The sequence below is a fragment of the Heterodontus francisci genome, chromosome 37, assembly GCF_036365525.1.
Source record: "Heterodontus francisci isolate sHetFra1 chromosome 37, sHetFra1.hap1, whole genome shotgun sequence".
NCBI lineage: Eukaryota > Metazoa > Chordata > Chondrichthyes > Heterodontiformes > Heterodontidae > Heterodontus > Heterodontus francisci.
In genome coordinates, this window is record NC_090407.1 from 35,619,311 (window position 1) to 35,640,669 (window position 21,359).

Consider the following 21,359-nt stretch of genomic DNA (forward strand, 5'->3'; position numbering starts at 1 on the left):
CAGAGAGGAACAAGGATGTTTGTAATTGTAAAAGGAAGGGTTTCAATTTCTAGACTAGAGATAGTTAAAAAGGGGAATCTCAGTGTTGTATATAAAATATTAAATAGCTTCGATAATATAAATACTGAATATTACTTTATAATTCTGGCCCATATTTCACAGGACATGACAGACAGCATTTCAAGTTCACAACAATAACTTGCATTTATAATGCGCCTTTAATGTAGTAAAACATCCCAAGGCATTTCACAGGACTGTTACCAGACAAAATTTGACACCAAGTCACATAAGGAGATACTAGAACACAAGACTGTTAAAAAAAAGCTAGATTATATTACTAGAGGCATAGAAAAGCCAAGAGGTAATGGTGCATCTATATAAAACCTTAACTTTAAATCTCAGTTAGAACAGTGCATAGTTATGTGCTACACAGTACAAAGAGATTAAAGATTTTAGTACTGGAACAATGTAGATTCACTATGATGCTGCCTGCTATGAGGAAATACAAATATAAAAGAAACCTGAATAGTTGGGTCTTTTTCATTAGAATAATGTGGGTTACGGGGGGATATGATGGAAGTAAAATTCTGAAAGCACGGGAGTGGGTAGACAGAAGGAAAGTATGGTCAGTGGTTGAGGGGTCAAGACAGAGGGATGGTGGTGGGGGAGGGGTGGTGAGGGTGCTCTAGATACAAGATTAAACATGTGGGATTTAGAGGAGAAACTTCACACACACACAGAGCTGAGGAAATTTACTTCCAGGGTTAATGGTTGGGGCAAAATTTGTGTCAACATTCAAGATTAGACTGGAGAAGAGCATGAGGAGAAAGGGAATAAAAGGATATGGGAACCAGGGCAGGTAAGTGTAAGGAGGGCTTTCTTCTCACATGGGGATGGATGAGTTAGGTCAAATGGCTTGTTTCTGAGTTTTAGCGTCTGTGTAACTGCCTGTAATAAACTACTGGGGAGGCACAAGATTTTCTTATATTCTTTCTATACTCAGAGACCTGGGAAGGGCTGCATGATGGATAAATGCCAGTGTTTATGTTCCACATGAGGTTCCTCCCACTCTACTTCATTTAACCCTCTCCACACATCCTTCTACTCCTTTCTCCCTCATGTACTTTTCTAGCTGCTTCTTAGAGGCATTGATACTATTCACCTCAACTACTCCATGTGGTAGCAAGCTCCACATACTAACCATTCTGTGGATAAACATTTCTTCTGAATTCCTTATTAGACTCATCAATAACTATCTTATCTCCAAGGCCCCTAGTTTTGGACTCCCCAACAACTGGAAACATTTTCTCTAGCTCTACCCTATCAAACCCCTTCATAACTTTAAAGACAAATTAGGTCACCCACTCCAAGCCTTCTCTTTTCCAGAGAAAGGAATCCCAACCTGTTCAGTTTTTCCTGATAGTTATAACCTCTCAGTTCAGATATCATTGTCAATCTTTTTCACACCTTCTCCAGTCCCTCAATATCCTTTTCGTAATATAGAGACTAAAACAGTGCACAGTACTCCAAGTGTGGTAGACCAGAACTATACCCAATACTCGAAATGTAACTTGTGGTAAACACCAAAATATGATAACTAAAGAAGGGTGTTAGGACAAATTGTGTTTTGATCAAGCAGAGCTGTTTGTCTCAGTAAATGGCCTTATTTTTTGGTATCACACCCCATAACAGGTCAACTCATTTTGTGAATTACTGAGACCTACAAAAGGGCTGCATGAAACAGTTCAATCAATTAAAATACAGACTGGAATGTGAAAGAGCCCACAATTGAAAATGTGCTGCAGGAGACAAATATTCCCCACATAACTCTGAACAATATGCATTTAATTAAAGGGAAAGAGAGCCTGAAATAATCCTCAATCAGAACTAATGAACTCTGTGAGGTCCTGGAAACTAATGCAAACATTTTTCAAGTTACTCATTAATAACACAGTAGCTATCAGTTTCCACATGTACACCATTGGAAATATCCTTAATGTCCAGAATGCAGTCTGTCACTAAATGGCATTAATGCACTGTTAAAATTATGTGCCTCACAATGATTGATCGGATAATTATTTGAGCTTGGTATCACTGGGGTAACCTGATGAGGTGATGTACCTCATTGATATGGGAGCTTCTGGAGAACTTGGCTTATGGAGTAGAAGCACTACTTTAGTGCTAGTGATCTACTGGAGCCGCTGGATTCTACCATGCAGATCATGCCAAGTAGAGCAGACCATGAGTACTACTCCAGCTGAGATGTGGCAGCTTAGTAATTAGAGCGTACTGCTTTTTTATTGGTGTGGGGTGGGAGGGGGGGTGGTGGATTGCTCCCTGTGGTGCATAGAATGTAGAGCCTTAGGTCACATCATCATCAAACCAGTGTGCTGCAGGCACCTAATGGGCATCCCCAGGCAACTCATCGGCAATGAGGAATCGAAGATCGGCCCACTACATCGCCAGGAGCAACCCTCAGTTTGGAGATTAAAGGCGACTGGGGGAGGGGACAACCAGGAAGATGGATGTTCAGAATGGGGGATGATTAGTTTGGGAAGGTGGGCAAGCAGTGGCTGTGGCCATGGTTTTGGGGTAGTGGCGGCAATTGTAGCAGGGGGCGGGGGTGGCTGGAAGTGCTCCATGAGCTTTCAGTATGGGATTAGGAAGGCAACCCACCCACCCACCTGGTCTTCCTCGGTCCACATTTGGGGAAGTGTATTACATGCACTTCCCCTGTTGGTTGCAGTCTGCAACAGCCCCTTTAAGGAACTCAGGTGGCCCTGGTTTACCTGAGTGCAGAGCTATACCAGTATCAAACTTCAGGGGGTCCTCAAACAGGCGTCAAGTCCCTTATTTGCATTTTCAAAGAGCCCAATGCCTCTTTCAGGTGTGGGCATTGTATGCCAATTTTCTGGCCTTTATCAATGTGGTGGGCTGTGCAGGTCCAGCCAGTAATAATAGTGATCCTCCTGCCCAACATACTGGAAGCTTATGATGCTATTTAGTGCCTGAAAAACAGGTCCTGTGCAGACGAATTTCCATACCAGATTCTTAACAATTCTTAAGTATCACACTGACATATTTAGAAACATGTGAATTACTAGAGTTTTCAACACATAACTTTGTTCGCTATCAATCATTTGACAGTTTATCTTAAAACCCTTACACTCCTCAATAAATAGAAACCCCATATGGTTGGCAGAGCAAATAGTGTGATTTGTACTTTTTAAGTTTGTGTACTGTCTGGTTTACAGAGAAGTTTTATCACTGAGTTTTCTTTACACACAGGTGAAAAGGTGTGTACTGCACGCTGTTAATACAATTCAGTGATTTCACAGTGTTTTAAGAGAGAGGGAAATGTTTTTTAAACAGCCAATGTATCTTAAATCTTAATAGATTTCAATTTGCATTAAACAGACTCTAAAGTTAGAGGGAACAGCTACCATTAAAACATGGACAATTTTCTTGGGCTCTGCTTCTCTTTTTTTGGAGTAATGTTTAATCCCTTGCAGCTTTTTCTATTATCAGCTGTTTTACATTTAGATACATTGTAATTCATGAGCAAAACAGGAGTGATGTTCTCTTTGAAAACTGGCTAACTGAACTCAACCATGCACTCTTCAGTCTTGCAATCAATCAGCTTCTGCCCTGAAATGCTGAAACACACACACATTACACCAAAAAAGCTTTTCAAATATGTGAATAGTTATATCGCTGTAATATTGACCCTAAACTTCAAATTATCCACTTAAAACAAAATTATAATAAAAAATATTACATTATTTTTAACCTCTTCATTCTCCTGGCATGTTCATTTTGGAGATTGAAACAACTTTAAATAGGATTCGGCTTTTGTAGGCTAATAACAGTTCAAAAGATCAGAGCCTTGGCCAATTAAAAATCTGTGGCAGGTAGCCTTTACAGCTATCAGGGAATTGAGAGTCTCCCTGGTGTCACAAACAAGTGCTACGCTGAATTATAATTGTTTAATCCATCGGCTGGAAACCTGAATTAGATTTTTAAAAAGGAAAAAGAACAGGCCAAAAGGTGGTTGTAGCACCTAAAATGGCCACTGAAATTTGCATCAAAATCCCTTGCATTGAGAGGGAGTCGAATTGGCTGGCCAGTCCCCTCCAGAACAAGGGCTTGAGAAGTTTGGAGTGCCTCACCTGGCCAGTCTCCATTAACAAGACATTAAAGGCAATCTTGGGACATTAAAATTGGTGGAGATGGACCACTCAGAGGTAATTGCTTGAACAATGGGACCTTGATTGAGAGGAGGGGCATTTCTAGACAGGAACTAATTACTTTGCAAGAGGGAATACACTGAGCCAGCATGTGACGGGCCCACCTGTATGTATTAAACTGGCCATTCTCTCACTGCAGGAGACATGCAATGGACACTGATCAGAAGAGACTGTCCCCCCAGTCCACCTGGCAAGTTTTGAACCCTTCCTGCTGGTTGTAACCACCTAAGTTTATCATTGCTGTAGACAGAGACCCTGTGAAAGAAAGCATTTGCACCACTATTCTTCAGGAAAGTCTGAATCTTCTGGCCACCCCTACAAGCCAGAAGCCTCAGAACCACCGAGTTCATCCAGAAGACAACTGAGTCATCAACCGCCACAGACTGTATAGGCCTTTTCATTGCTCCAGACTCTAGCCAACCAATCTATCCTTCCCCACTCTCGAACCTGTGTGTCCCTCTCTCTCTGAGAAAGATGGAGCTTAGTTTATTATTTTACCTAGATCAGTTTAGGTACAATAAAACTAATTTATTTCTTTGTTAAACTCAAGAAAACCTGTCTGATTGGTTCTTTTGTGATCATAGCACATAAATAGTGAAACACTTATTGAATTGGCAAGTACATTCATTTTTAAAAGAAAATAAACCCTGGTGGTAAAATAAGGAGTGGGAAAAGAGGGGATCCCTTCAGCCCCTCCTCACCTGATCGTAACACTGGGCTAGTTGATTTGACACTTTACTAGTACCGAATGTTTGTTGCTTAGGTTCAGAAATAACACCATTCATACTAATCTCTGACAAAACAAATGTACCAAACTAGAGAGGAGCTTCCAAGGAAAGAGCAACGCTCATCATCTGGTCCTAGAACAGCAGCCCACCAGGATTAGAGAACTCAACTGTATTAAGACCTGAACCTTCTTGCTTTGAAGAGGGGACCTCATCTCAGGAAATGTTTACAATTTTAGTATAACTCAGAACTTTTCCACTATACCTGTAAGAAATAATTATTCTTAATAACATCCATTTATTCTGATGAAAGGTCACAAACCTGAAATGTTTTTCACTCCACAGATGCTGCCAGACCGGAGTATTTCGAGCACTTTGTTATTATTCGGAGTTCCAGTATCTGCAGTGTTTTGCTTTTCCATTAATGGCCCACTGGTCCATCCAGGCTGTCCCTCACAGTTTTGATACCTGGTGCATCACAATATACATTCCCTACTGACAACTGTATAGTAATTGTATGCAAGTGGTGGGCATTAACTGGGGATTCACTTGGTGACCAGAAAAAGGAACGGGCTGAAACTGTGGTTGTTGGGTGAGGAGGTGCATGTTTATAATGTGCAACTCCAAAGAAAAAAAATGCTTACAAAAAAGTGTGTGGAAAGATTGGCTTCAGTTCTATCCTTCACCACCTGGCTTTCTGGTGTAGAATACCCACCCCACCTGTAGACATGTGATCTCCTGGGCGAGGCAAACAACCAAGGAAATAGCCAGGCCCAATTAGGGGGAAAAAATAACTGGAAAAATCCTCTCTGATCCCCTTAGATGATCAAAACTAGTTCCGGAGATCACTTTGGTCCAGAATAATATTACCAGGTATGAACCTCCTGTACCAGGTAATCCCTGCCCATTCCAGAAACTGATCCTGTTCTCACTTGAAGGAATTCAGTGAATCACATTCACAGCTCGAGCTGCCAACCTGTTCCAAAGGTCCATTATTCGCTGGGAGGAGAACCAAACATCCAACCTAATCCTGCCCTTACATAACTTATAAACAGTGATACCACAGTTGTCAATGATTCCTTTCTGCATTATCCTTTTAGTTGATCGGATTACAGCATTGGTTATTTTTAATTTATTTGGTACGTGTCTTTGTTTTGCTGTGTACTACACACTTGAAATTTATTTTAAAAATTTTGTTTACATCTCATTTGCATTTGTACATGAGCAGTCAGCCATCTAGTCTCCTTTCCACACTTTCTTCATCCAAATTTGGGGGTGTGCATGATTCCTACATGTTTTAGTTTGCCCTTAAAAACTTTTATTCCACCACGTAATGGGCAATAGCGAATCGGCAGCCATTTTTACATTCCGCTCAATTTTCTTTTCCATTGAGTCAACCGTAAAAAATCCTCAGGCAGAGTATAAAATGGCTGCCGATTCACTATCACTTATTTGCATTGCTGCTAATAGCAAATTACATCCCATTGAGAGCCAAGCCAATTTGCAAAGAAGTTTTCTTTTAGTGGCTGTAACTTTTAAGACAAAGATACTTCCGACAAACACACAGAATGCACTCAGTTTAAAAAAACAAATTCATATTTGCAAGGCAATATAAAAATATTGGAAAGATTCCGACTTGATTGATGCTGCAAATTAATGTCGGTCCTTGCAAAATCCATGCCAAATCCTAAGGGCGTGAATCAGAAATTCATTTGTTGAGCTGCAGGGTCACATGACAGGGATGAGTACTGCTTTGCGACATGAGGCCATGGTGTTAGTCATGTTGAGAAATACATGGAAAACTACTTTAACCAAGTCAATAATATGGACTATAGATAATCCCTAGTTTAAATGCAGCCTCCTATTAACAAAAAGTGGGACTAACCTTCCTGTTAAGAAAGGAAGGAAAGACTTGCATTTGTATAGCTCCTTTCACGACCTTAGAATGCCCAAAGAGCTTTACAGCCAATTAAGTACTTGTGAAATGTAGTCACTGTAGGAAATGTGGCAGCTAATTTGCACACAGCAAGCTCCCACAAACAGCAATGTGATAATGACCAGATAATCTGTGTTTGTGATCTTTGTTGGGGGATAAATATTGGTCAGGACACCAGGGATAACTCACCTACTCTTCAAAATAGTGCCATGGGATCGTTCACGCCCACTTGAGTGGGCAGATGGGGCCTTGGTTTAATAGCTCATCCAAAAGACAGGAGGGCAAGAAGAGCATGGTGGTCTCTTTCCCCCCTGCGGGTACAAAACATCTCTCCTCCTCTGGACCTCCTTCATGTGAAGCCCCAGTGCCTCATCTGAGAATCTGCGTACCCTCTGAGCCATCCTACAATATCCCACTGTGTGCCAGTCAGAGCACTCCACACCTTCAAAGGAAGTGGGTGCGTGGAACCCACATATACTGCTTTATGAAAATTGTCTAATCAGCACTTGACTGCTAAACCTGCTTGTGTCTGTTTTTAGCACATCCAGCCAAGTTGAAATTATGGTAATTAGCAATTAGGACCAAAATTGTGCATTAAATCCAGACTTTCATACAGGTGTGTCTTATTAGCTCAACACCCATTTAGTGTCAGTTTTCACACTTTGCCCAAGATAATCCCCTGCATGTCTGTTCCGGTGGTCTAACAGTAATAAGTGATGAGGTCCCTGGAGGTCTATTTGCCGAATCAACTCTACTTTTAGTTTCAGAATTCACAAGGACCCAAGTTTTGAGCCTTCCGAAGTTGTAGCTAATTCCTGGTCACCTCATCCCGACTTTCCAACAATAGCAACTTGCATCGACATAGCATCTTTCAATAGTAAAATGTCCCAAGATGCTTTCCAGATCTTTACCTGACAAAAGTTGACGCTGAGTCACATAAGCAGATAGTAGGACAGATGACCAAATGCTTGGTCAAAGACGACAGTTTTAAGGAATGTTTTAAAAGGAAGAGAGAGGCAGAGAGGTTTAGAGAGAAATTTCCAGAGATTAGAGCCTTGGTAGCTGAACGAACAGCTGCCAATGGTGGGAAAAGGAAATTAGGGATGTGCAAGAGGCCTGAATTAGAGGAACAGAGAACTATTGAAGGGCTGTAGAACTGGAGGAGGTTACAGAATTAGGAGAGATAAGGCCATGCAGAGATTTGAACACATAGATGAGGATTTTAAATTCAAGGTATTGCGCACCTGGGAACCAATTTAGATCTGGGAGCTGAGCTGAGGTGATGGGTGAACAGGGGTTGGTGAGAGTTAGGGTACAAGCAGCAGCAGTTCAATTCTCGGATAAATTAAATGATTGAGGCTGCCTATTTATGTCCCTGGCAATTTTTTTGAAATATTGGCCATTTGCTGCATGGTTATATCTACATTCTCACTTTGGACTTCCACCTGATGCTCAGATTCCACTAATTCGATCTACCACTACCAACACACCATCTCCCATGACAGACTAATGGTAACAATTCCATCTATTTAAATATATGTGCTCAAATCTTTCATTTCCCCAAGTTCAGACAGAGCAATCTGGCAGTATAGCTCTGTCCTGCCAGCTTGTACCACTTTAAAGCAGGTACTGATGCTAAACTGGTACCTGCGGTATAAAGCCACCCTTCATTTCCCTCTGCTACATATCACTGCTGGACAAAGTATTGGTTGTAGTCATTGATTTGTTGAAGTTCAGATCTACTACCAGTTAGATTCATCATGTACAATTGCAGTATTCAGGCAAAAGATTGCGCTATATGGAGCAATGTAGATCAGTGGTGTCACACTGTATTCCTTGCTCAAACCATTGCTTTGCTGGGAGAGAAGTGACTGACTCCCAGTACTGTGCTGTTGCCTGTCTCAAGCTGCATGTAAGAGGTACAAGGTCAAAGACTCATTTTCCAAATCTCCCTCCCTTTGGGAAGCAACTCAGCTCAGAGCAACTCATGGGAAGATAAGGTATTACACATTTTAGGAATCATGGGTGTGAGCTTACATCCTATCAAACTTGAGGCTGGGGCATTATGCCAGCGCATCCCAATGGCTCTTTTATCCTCACCTCTTTTACTGTGAACGTTTTATTAAGGAGAGACAAGGATAAATTTACAACTAGCTTCCTGGGCACAAAACTGGCATTGCCAAATGGTCACCCGTTACAGAAACCACCTGGTTTTAATTTGCATTGGCTTCAATGGGAATGAAAAGGACAGTCCATCGACAACACCCGCTAAGCAGAAAATTGAAAATCTATCCTCTCAGTAAAATGAAGAAACATCAAAACAGAGAAGGTCCGATTACCAGAGGTCCTTAACAATAGTCATGTTGTTTATGCAGGCACTGCCAGGCATGCAATATTAAGAATGGCAATATACTCCAGCCAACCTCACTGGCAAAACTCTCCGATACAAACCTGCTTGTGCTAAATTAAAATATCTCAGCAGCAGTGGTTTTCCATATGAACCGTAATATTTTTGTTAATTTTCCTATCTCATTTTAAAAACTATAATGGGTACAGGAGATTTGGAACCATGTTGAAAAGACTGTAGAGTTTTCATTGTCACGATGCAGCCTGATTATAAAATGAAGGGCTTCCCACACATAGCCGGAACAATAGAGCGACAGTTTGACAACAGCTCTCAGTACTTTTAACATAGATGGGGGTGAGAATCCAGTGACAGTGAAGCCTAAGAATAAACAAGGATGTCAGTTCGCAATGTGATGTTACCTGGTTTATAGACCTTGGTGATGTGCTAATTGTTTCTCTGATTTGGGTCTGCATTAAAGGACTAAATAATACGCTGATTTATTCCGCACAAAAGTAAATGCTAATGTAGCTCTGATGTGAAAATAAGGTGCAACAAGTACTGCACAAAATAAATGCTCTGAAGTTCTTGCAGCATTTTTATTTATTGAATACCCATGTGAAGCTTCAGTAGCACCTTTCAATGCTGATATTCCTAACCTGTTGCCACAAATGGAGGAACATTGAATAATGTTGCAATTGTCTTGCTGGCTTGTTAGTCTAGCAACATGAAATGTGTGCTCAGAGTTCCTCAGAGCATCACTGTGTTTTGACAGGAAGGTAAATGTGGCAGTGCTACAGCAGATCTGGCTGTGATTGATGGCGACACTGGGAAATGGTTTTCTTCCCTGGCGTTAAAATCCTGCATCTTGACAACCCTAAAATCTCACCGAAATGAGTGGGCAGAAGAAAAAGGCACTCAGTCCACTCCCGTCTCTGTCTCTAGAGTTTCAGGTAGACGATTGTCTTCATTCATTCCCAGGACCAAGAGCATGTCTCACTAGGCCCCCTTTAACGAGGAACCTGATGTGTATATCTTCAAAGTTTCTCTTCCAATAGACAACCCATTTCTTCCACTAATTTTTGCATCCAGCAGGTTGTGCTCTGGATTGTTTCTGTAACCATGGGGATATATTATAAGATACATTGGCATAGTGGTTATATTACTGGATGGTTAATTCAGAGGCCTGGACGAATGATCCAGCGACAAGTTCAAATCCCACCACAGCAGCTGGGGAATTTAAATTCAGTTAAGTAAATAAATCTGGAATAAAAAGCTAGTCTCAGTAATGGTGACTAGGAGAATGCCAGATTGTTATAAAAACCCATCTGGTTCACTAATGTCCTTTAGGGAAGGAAATCTACCATCCTTACCTGATCTGTCCAATAGATGACTACAGGCCCACAGCAATGTGGTTGACTCTTAACTGCCATCTGAAATGATCAAGCAAGCCACTCAATTGCATTTAAAAAGGCAGCTTACCACCCTTTCTTTTTAATTCTTACATCGGATGTGGGCATCACTGACAAGGCCAGCATTTGTTGCCCATCCCTAACTGCCCTTGACAACGGAGTGGCTAACTAAGCCAGAGGGCAGTTAAGAGTCAACCACATTGCTGTGGGTCTGGAGTCACATGTAGGCCAGACCAGGTAAGGACAGCAGATTTCCTTCCCTGAAGGACATTAGTGAACCAGATGGGGTTTTACAACAATCGACAATGGTTTCATGGCACCATGACGGAGACTAGCTTTCAATTCCAGATTTTTTAAATTAAATTTAAATTCCACCAGCTGCAGTGGGATTTGAACCCATGCCCCCAGGGCCTTTGGATTACCAGTTCAGTGACATTACCACTATGCCACCATCTTCCCCAAGGACAATTGGGGATGAGCAATAAATGCTAGTGACACTCATGTCCCATGAAAAAAAAAAATCAGTAGCCTGATTTATATGCCTCTACATGGAGGACTGACTAGATGTGATGGCAGGGAACCACAATACTTCCAATGGACTCGAGTATCCCACGCAATGTCAACTAAGTATTCAGAGATTATAACACTTGTTTCTGCTGTTTAGGTTGGGGCACAAACACTTAACCTTCTGATTCAGAGGTGGGAACCACTGAACCAGGGGTCAATCCAAGATGTTTATATAGCCACTAGAAAATAGGCTGCTTCATGCATCAATAATGAATTGTTGCACATGATTTCTTGATTAACAAGGGGGCGGAAGATTATCGGGGATAGGTGGAAATGTGGAGTAATGTTCAGCCATGAACTTATTAAATGGCAGAGCAGGCTCGAAGGGCCGAGTGGCCTACTCCTACTTCGTCTGTTCGTATATTCTTGTACGAATGTTCAACTGGCGTGGAATGGTGTGAAAATGGCACCTGTAATCATGGTTTCAGTGATAGGCTGTTGTCCTCCAAAGAACAGCTTTTGAGACAGTCACCATTTCCAACTAACCAAGGATATGTCAGCATCACTGAGTGGTGATTTGATCAAAGGAGTTTAGCATTCAGCAGAAGGATGATTTTTCTTATCATCACAGCACACCTGCACACTGAGGGAGGAGAGAGCCCTATAGTTGTTATACACCATTGCGCTATCGGATGATATTCTGATATTCTCAGGGGCACAGCCTTCTGTATCCAGCACATGCGGAAGCCATCAGAAACCTTCACCTTTCAGCAAATGTCTCAAGATTCTCAGGAAAATGGATGGATCTGTTAGCCCCCTGGACCAATGCATCAGTCATCTGCTGAACACAATGTGATGGCAGCAATACCACGCCCCGGTGATTGGAACTGCCCAACAGCAATTAAATTTATAGTTGCACTCAATTTAACAGCTACAAGGCAGAGCAATTGGCACCACTGAGGATCTCTCTCAATTAGGTGCCAGTATTTGCTGCAGCTCAGTCACGATATCCTTACTGTGTCAGAGTCTCCTTCGGCACTCCTCAGCAGACACATGCAGGTAGGTCTTTCCAGGTGTAAGGAAAGTTCCTAACTCTTTTCTTCCATTGGCACATTCCTTCTTTACTTTGCCTCCATTCCCATCAAGATTTGATCAGAACTTTCAAAAGGGAATCTGATCTATACTTGGAAAGGAAAACATTTGCAGGGCTATGGGAAAGGACAGGGGAGCGGTAATAATTGGACAGTTCTACCAAAGAGCTGACAAAGGCACAATGGGCCAAAAGGCCCCCTCATGTGCAGTATGATTCTATGAGAAGTACTCTGAAATCCATGGTGAGACACGATGTCCCAGACACAGAAATAAGGTCTGATCCAAGCATGTCTTGTGCAGTTTTCGTACTAATACGTCATCAGTTACACGGATTTGATATTCCTCCTCAACACCCATAATAGAATCAATTGACGTTAAAAAAGGCTGGGTATTTATACCATATTGCAGCAGCTTAAAGCATGGTTCCTCTGGTGATTTAGTTGGTGAATGCTCTGCTCAGCGTACAATTGAAGTGTTTAGAGGGATTTAACCTTTGGTTTGCATGGGGCTTCTTGATCTCGACAGGTTTGGCTGTAAGATAGCTGCCATTGGCATCAATGTCCTTGGACAGTCACTGATCCTAATCACTGGCCAGTGATTGGAGTTGAATCTATTTAGACACCACAATCTCTCTCAGTTTCTTTCTTAGCTATTTCAATGCCATTCATGAAATCTACATCTTGCCTATTTCTCCTTACGTTATACAATTTACACTTTTCTGCATTCAATTCCATCAACCATTGTTCTTCCCACTTACACACTTTGTTCAACTCATTCTGTAATGTCTGGGCTGTCCACTTCATTTTAACTGACCCTATTTTAGGAATGTAGGGACAGGAGTTGGCCACTTAGCTCCTGAAGCCTGTTTTATCATTTAGTGTGATCATGGCTGATCTGTGATCCACCTTTGCCCCATATCCTTCAAAACCTTTGATTAACAAAACTCTATCAATCTCAGATTGAAAGGTGACAATTCACCTAGCATCAACTGTCATTTGCAGAAGAGAATTCCAAATTTCTACCACCCTTTGCGTGAAGTGTTTTCTAACTTCACTTCTGAAAGCTCTGGCTCTAATTTTTAGACTATGCCCTCTAATCCTAGACTCCCCAACTAACAGAAGTAGTTTCTCTCTATCTACCCTATCTGTTCCACTTAAAATCTTAAACTTTAGTCAGATCATCCCCAACCATCTAAATTCCAGGGAATACAAACCTGTTTTGTGTAATTTCTCCTCATAATTTAACCCTTGAAAACTCCCAGGTATGACCACATGAGTATGGTGTGCAGTCTTGGTCTCCTTATCTGAGGAAGGATGTTCTTGCTATGGAGGGAATGCAGCAAAGGTTCACCAGACTGATTCCTGGGATGACAGGACTGATGTATGAAGAGAGATTGAGTCGATTAAGTTTGTATTCGCTAGAGTTTAGAAGAATGAGAGGGGATCTCATAGAAATTCTAATAGGACTGGACAGAGTAGATGCAGGAAGGATGTTCCCAATGGTGAGGGAGTACAGAACCAGGGGGCAAAGTCTATGGATAAGGGGTAAGCCATTTAGGACTGAGATGAGGAGAGATTTCTTCACCCAGAGAGTGGTGAACTTGTGGAATTCTCCACCACGGAAAGCAGTTGAGGCCAAATCATTAAATATATTCAAGAAAGAGTTAGATATACTTCTTATGGCTAAAGGGATCAAGGGATACAGGGAGAAAGCGGGAACAGGGTACTGAGATTGGATGATCAACCATGATCATATTGAATGGCGGAGCAGGCTCTAAGGGCCGAATGGCCTACTCCTGCTCCCATTTTTCTATGTTTCTATAATTCTGCAAATTTGACCACTTTATGTTGAATTTCTGAATCCAGGACCTTTATGTAAATTAGAAACAGCATTAGAAACCACTTCATACTTCTGTCCACTCCAACATGACTCCTCTAATGAGAACTCCTCGTTTCCAGTCGTTCATTACTTGCACAGTGCTACCAAGCACCACAATTGAAAGTACTAGTAATACACGCAGATCACATATAGTTTAATGTGCACGTTGAGATCAGACTTGCTCCTGAGGTTTATATTACAGGGATTGATAATTTCCTAGCAGATGTTATCTTTGATAGTTCAGTAGGAGGTGCAATTTTGAAGACCTATTTGTTGACGGCACAGTGAAGACCAAAATCCTGATTTTATCATGGGGCAGGAATGTTCTGAGTGGGCAGAGCCTGGGCAAGTGGCCAACTGGCATGTCGAGGCCTGAAGAAATTTTAACTCTAGGAACTCATTTTAATATTCAGGATGTTCAAAGGCACACCCTAGGCATTCAATTTAAATAGGTGGAAGTGGTAACTTCAGGCATAAAGGACAGGGGAAAGTGCTGATATCTACATAGCGGGCATGACAGCTGAGCCCAATCCTATCCTCAGGTCACACACACACACACATATATATATATACACACTATACACACACATGTTCCGACAGAGATAACTAGCAGTGATCAGGACTGGAAGGCTTGGCTGATTCTTTTTTCCAGTCTAGCAAACTGAAGCCAAATTTAGTGATCCAGCTGCTGCACTGGTTAAGATCAACCAACAGAGGACAGACCAGGGATTGTGGTGAATTTACTGACTGAAGTCACCAGGGGGGTTGTCATGATGTGTTTAGCACATCCCATTAAAACAGCCATTCTGATGTTGCCAGGACATTCCCATCTTGAGACATCTCTCATACATCAAAGCAGCTTTCAAATGATAAAGACAAGCGAGTCCCTTTAACAATTCACAAGGGACATCAGTAAGCGAGACCGCAATCTCTATATGTATCATTTCAAAGTTGCTACGCTGTGGAAAAAAAGTTCAAAAGGAAAGCAGTGCTTAAAGGATTAGTATTAAAATAGAGTGTACCGTTTGACATTAACATAAGTTATTATATGCTGTAGCTCAGGGACGTTCTGCAATGCCAAGATGCCATTAATAATAAAACTACCTTCCGGTATCAGTGCTTTTTCACACTGGGGAACGGTGGGAGTTCTCCATGACTACAAAACAATCACATGTGGGATTTACCACAGATCTCAGTTACCATGGAGAAAATACTGGATGCTTCTGTTGCACATCATTGTGGAGATTCTCTCTGGATTACGCTGACAGCATGAAATAAAAAGGACTGTCTGCAAAGTGCAATATGAAAGGCAGCTGGATAAAGCCTCAATTGAACCAAACAGAAATTGTATCCACTACAGTCCATTGCACACAGTCAAATGGTTACATGCTGTCTGAGGTTTATGAGGGGTAATTAATCAGCTTCACATTAGGTTAACTGTTTATTTACCTCTGAAATTTGTCTCTTTCATACACAAGTAGCAAATTGCAATACTCTCAATGATACAAGAAATGACTATTGATGCACCTTTTAAATTGCAGAGCTCAAAACAGAGAGCATGGCATATAAGCAAAACCCTGGGCAATCTGATTCGGATATCTCCCAATGGGGATTATATTTCTAATACACTGGGTCAGGCCTCCTGGCTTTACATTGGCTATCAATCTGCCTGCATGTCAAGTTACAGCTTGATATAATAGTAAGCCTAGTTTGAAAAAACATCACCCTGTTTCAGAATCTTCAAACAAATAACTGAGAAACACACTTCTGTAAAATTTACATCAGCCAGAGTGTTATGGACTCTCTCTCCATAGCAACACACCACACTTGACTCCCCAAAGCCTCTCCACCATCTGCAAGACACAAGTCAGGAGTATGATGGGATACTCTCCACTTGCCTAGATGGGTGCAGCTCCAACAACACAAGAAGTTCAACACCATCCAGGACAAAGCAGCCCGCTTGATCGACATCCAATCCACTAGCTTAAACATTCACTCCTGCACCACCGACGCACTGTGGTTGCAGTGTGTGCCATTTAACAAGATGCACTGAAGCAACTCACCAAGGCTCCTTCTAATGCACCTCCCAAACCCATGGTCTCTCCCACTTAGAAGGACAAGGCTAGCTGACGCATGGGACCACCTCCAAGTCACACCACCAGCCTGATGTAGAAATATAGCACTGTTTCTTCACTATCGCTGGGTCAAAATCCTAGAACTCCCTTCCTAACTGCAACGTGGGAATAACTACATCACACAGACCACAGTCCTGCCACATCCAGTCATGATTGGTGGTGGACAATTAAACAACTAACAGGAAGAGGAGGCTCCACAAATATACCCATCCTCAATGATGGGGGAGCCCAGAAAATCAGTGCAAAAGACAAGGCTGAAGCTTTTCCATCCATCTTCAGCCAGAAGTGCAGAGTGGATGATCCATCTCAGCCTTCTCCTGAGGTCCCCAGCATCACAGGTGCCAGTCTTCAATCAATCCGATTTACTCTACATGATATCAAGAAACGACTGAAGACACTGGATACTGCAAAGGCTACGGGCCCTGACAAAATTCCGGCAATAGTACTGAAGACTTGTGCTCCAGAACTAGCCGAGCCCCTAGCCAAGCTGTTCCAGTACAGCTACAACACTGGCAGCAATGTGGAAAATTGCCCAGGAATGTCATGTACACAAAGAGCAGGACAAATCCAACCCGGCCAATTACTGTCTTATCAGTCTACGCTCGATTATCAGCAAAGTGATGGAAGGGGTCGGTGACAGTGCTATCAAGCAGCACTTACTTAGCAATAACCTGCTCACTGACGCTCAGTTTGGGTTCTGCCAGAGCCAGCTCCTGACCTCATTACAGCCTTGGTCCAAACATGGACAAAAGAGCTGAATTCAAGAGAGGAGGTGAGAGTGACTTCCCTTGACATCAAGGCAGCATTTAACTGATTATGGCATCAAGGAGCCCTAGCAAAACTGGAGTCAGTGGGAATCAGGGGCAAAACTCATCGCTGGTTGGAGTCATACCTAGCGCAAAGGAAGATGGTTGTGCTTGTTGGAGGTCAATCATCTCAGCTCCATGTCATCACTGCAGGAGTTCTCAGGGCAGTGTCCTAAGTCCAACCACCTTCAGCTGCTTCATCAGTGACCTTCCCTCCATCACAAGGTCAGAAGTGGGGATGTTCGCTGATGATTGCACAATGTTCAGCACCATTTGCGACTCCTCAGATACTGATGCAGTCCATGTAGATATGCAACAAGACCTGGACGATATCCAGGCGTGGGCTGATAAGTGGCAAGTAACATTTATGCCACACAAGTACCAGGCAATGACCATCTCAAACAAGAGAGAATCTAACCATCTCCCCTTGACATTCAATAGCATTACTATCGCCAAATCCCCCACTATCAACATCCTAGGGGTTACCATTGACTAGAACCTGAACTGAACCAACCATATAAATACTGTGGCTACAAGAGCAGGTCAGAGACTGGGAATTCTGCTGCGAGTAACTCACCTCCTGACTCCCCAAATTTTGACGATCATCTACAAGGCACAAGTCAGGTGTGTGGTGGAATACTCTCCGCTTGCCTGGATGGGTGCAGCTCCAACAACACTCACGAAGCTCAATACCATCCAGGAAAAAGCAGCCCGCTTGATTAGCACCCCATCCACTACCTTCGACATTCACTCCCTCCACCACCGATGCACAGTGGCAGCAGTGTGTATTATCTACAACATGCACTGCAGCAACTCACCAAGGCTGCTTCGACAGCACCTTCCAAACCTATGACTTTTACCACCTAGTCAGACAAGGGCAGCAGATGCATGGGAACACCACCACCTGCAAGTTCCCCTCCAAGTCACACATCATCCTGACTTGGAACTATATCGCCGTTCCTTCACTGTCACTGGGTCAAAATCCTGGAACTCCCTTTCTAACAGTACTGTGGGTGTACCTATACCACATGAACTGCAACGGTTCAAGAAGGCAGCTCACCACCACCTTCTCAAGGGAGATTAGGGATGGGCAATAAATGCTGGCCTGGCCAGCAATGACCACATCCTGTGAATGAATAAATAACAAAAAGCTTGATGTCAAATTTTGTCTGATACCACTCCTGTGAACTTCATTACTACATATGATTGCAAGTTTGCTGTGGTACCAGCAGGAATACGTATGCTCCTCCTGGCCCCATCAAAATTAAAACTCAAATTTCCTGGGCTATTTTCTGAGCAGCCCCTTTAAGTCCTGCCAGTTAGGTTGCTCACCACATACTATGTGGATGGAGCCTGTAGGGTACAGGCTGCACCCAATCATAATTGAGGACTGAAACCTGCATAGGGCAGCAGGGTCCGTAGTTAAGCAGCCTCCTGCTTGTTTCAGGCTGCTTATCCACTTACAGGCCCAACTGAAAATGATTCAGGCAGCACCTCGGACATTGAGGAGGGAAGTGTTTCCCCTGCCCGCTTCCCAAATTATGAGTTGCCAGTTCCTTGAATTTCACACCACAAATGGGCAGTTGAAAACCAACCTCACTTAACCTCATTCATAGAGTAGGGAGTGGAAGTCGGACTTTGACCTACAAATCAGTACCGATCCGCATAGTGAATTTTCCCCTTCGGGCGTCATGGAGAGGTCTCTCAGAATATCGAATAGATCCCAGAGAATGAGTTGCAAAGTTAGAACTTCATCCAAAGGTTTAGATGCTTCATAAACCATGAGATCAAAGCACCAATGCAGTGTTCAATGGTTTGATTGGTCTGGGTTTGGTTGTATTAGCCTGTCCACTGTGCTCGATTGCTTAAGTCAATGGGTGGAGCTTAAGAGTTTTATAAAACTGAACCTAAGAGACTAGAACATTCTACTAAAACAGAAACTGTTCTAAGAAAGACATTGTACTGAAATCTTGCAAGTGTTGCGATATTTTAAAGTACTGTAAGTAAAATTAGTGTCATATCTGTAGTACTCTGAGATAAATCAAATATATAAAATATCCAGCAAATACATAACAGCCAGCAGTCACTTCTTTCCATTTTACCCATTTCTCCATGAGTCAGTAAACAATGACAAATACATCGCCTTTCACTGCAAAGTCATCATTACAGGCACAGCAAAGAAACACTGCAGTAGAGTCCAAGGAAATTACACATTTATAACAAAATGTGGCACAACACCCCAGGATTTTACTGCTTTACCCATACATTTGGATCTTAGTGTCATTTTGAATACATGAGGTCGATAACATAATACAGTGTCCCACTCACCGGCTCAAGTGGCAGGTTAATATTTGGACCCCTCAGGAAAGCAGTAGGTTCAGAGTGGGTAAATCACTGGCCTCATTTTAACTGCACCTCCCACCCAGCCTGATATCAGCCAGACGATGGCAGTCAAAATTGGAGCCTATGCTACTGATTGAAGGTTAATCTCTGCAGTATTTTGCTCCCCTTCGATCTGATTTTCATCTGCGCCCCAACCAAGGAAGAACATAAGAAATAGGAGTAGGCCATTCAGCCCCTTGAGCCTGCTCGCTGTTCAATAAGGTCATGGTCTCAATTCCACTTTCCTGCCTGTTCTCCATCACCCTACACCCCTAAAGTTGAAGAATCTGTCTATTTCAGCCTTGAATATATTCAATGACCCAGCCTCCACTGCTCTCTAGGGTAGAGAATTCGAAAGATGAATGACCCTCTAAGAGAAGAAATTCCTCCTCATCTGCACCTTCAATGCAGTTATTCTGAAACTGCCCCAAGTTCTAGAACTCCCATGAGGGGAAACATCCTCTCAGTATCTACCCTGTCAAGCCCCCTCAAAATCTTAAATGTTTCAATAAGATCAACTCGCATTCTTCCAAACGCCAATGAGTACAGACCAAACCTGCTCAAACTTTCCTCACAAGACAACCCCTTCATCCCAGGAGCCATCCTAGTGACTTTGCTCTGAATTGCTGCCAATGCAAGTCTACCCCTCCTTAAATGAGACCAAAACTGTACACAGAACTCTAGCTGCAGTCTCACTAATGCTCTGTACAGTTGTAGCAAGACTTCCCTGCTTTTATACTCCAGCCCCCTTGCAATAAAGGCCATCATTTCATTTGCCCTCCTAATTACTGGAATGTTCTCAAATCAAACTGGTCAAAATGTATTTTTAAAAAAAGAGACTGCCCTGATGTCTTTGTTGAGAAGTGTATTGTCCAGATGTTCTAGGTTGGTTTCCCAGTCTAGTTGGTCACAGCCCAAGCAGTTGGGAGGCTGCTACCATTTGCCTCAGCACAGCTATGCTATAGAGAGGGTTAGATCAGCTGCTGGTTCCTGTTCATGTTCAATGACCTATGCTTGGCATCTGGTGAAATCAGGATTGGGTTCAGTGAAGTCAGCTCCACTCACGGCCCAGACCCAGAAGACAGTCAACCTGAGCTTGAGGAACTCTGGTCTCTATGGAGTGAAAGCCCACCATAAGTTACTGATGTCAGGGAAGAGGAGGATATAAATCAGAGAAAATTGGAGGCTGAAAGACATTCTAGTTTGTGAAAGTATGTTGTTACCACACATCAAAACTCAAAAGAAATAAAAGACGGCACTGTGGGAAACAAGGCCCTTGAGGCTTTGCACTTTCCAATTCCTCTCTCCACTGTTTTAACTGAGCGATAACCTATCAAATAAAGGTGCTAAAATAGTCGAGGGAGGAAATTCACGCAAATATATTCAGCTTTTGTATGCTATAAGGTCACAAAATAATTATCCAAGAAGATGGCCATTCAGCCCATCTTGATTCGACCAGTGAGAGATCCTAAACTCCACCCATTGTGCTTGGTTGTCATCCTTCCATCTAAAGATGATGGACACACAACAAACAATCCATTTAGGTCGGGTGACTTCTCTTGCTGCACCTTTGCTGATGCTGATCTCACCCATTGTAGGAGCCAATTATTCCTTAAATGATTTCAGGGTTTTACTATCTCAGTTTATTTCACACATTGATCACTCTTTCGATGAAAATAAATTTCCTGATATCAGTCCTAAATTGACCTTTTACTCGTTTAAACGCATGTTTCCATGTTCTACTCTCACTGTTCAATTTGGAATAATATTCCAGGTTCATTTTTTCTATACCCTCATACAGACAATTAGATCAGCTCTTGGCTGCCTTCTTTCTAAGGAAATTGCACTTTTCCCAGGCTATCCTTGTAACTCCCAGCCCCAATACCAGAGATTAG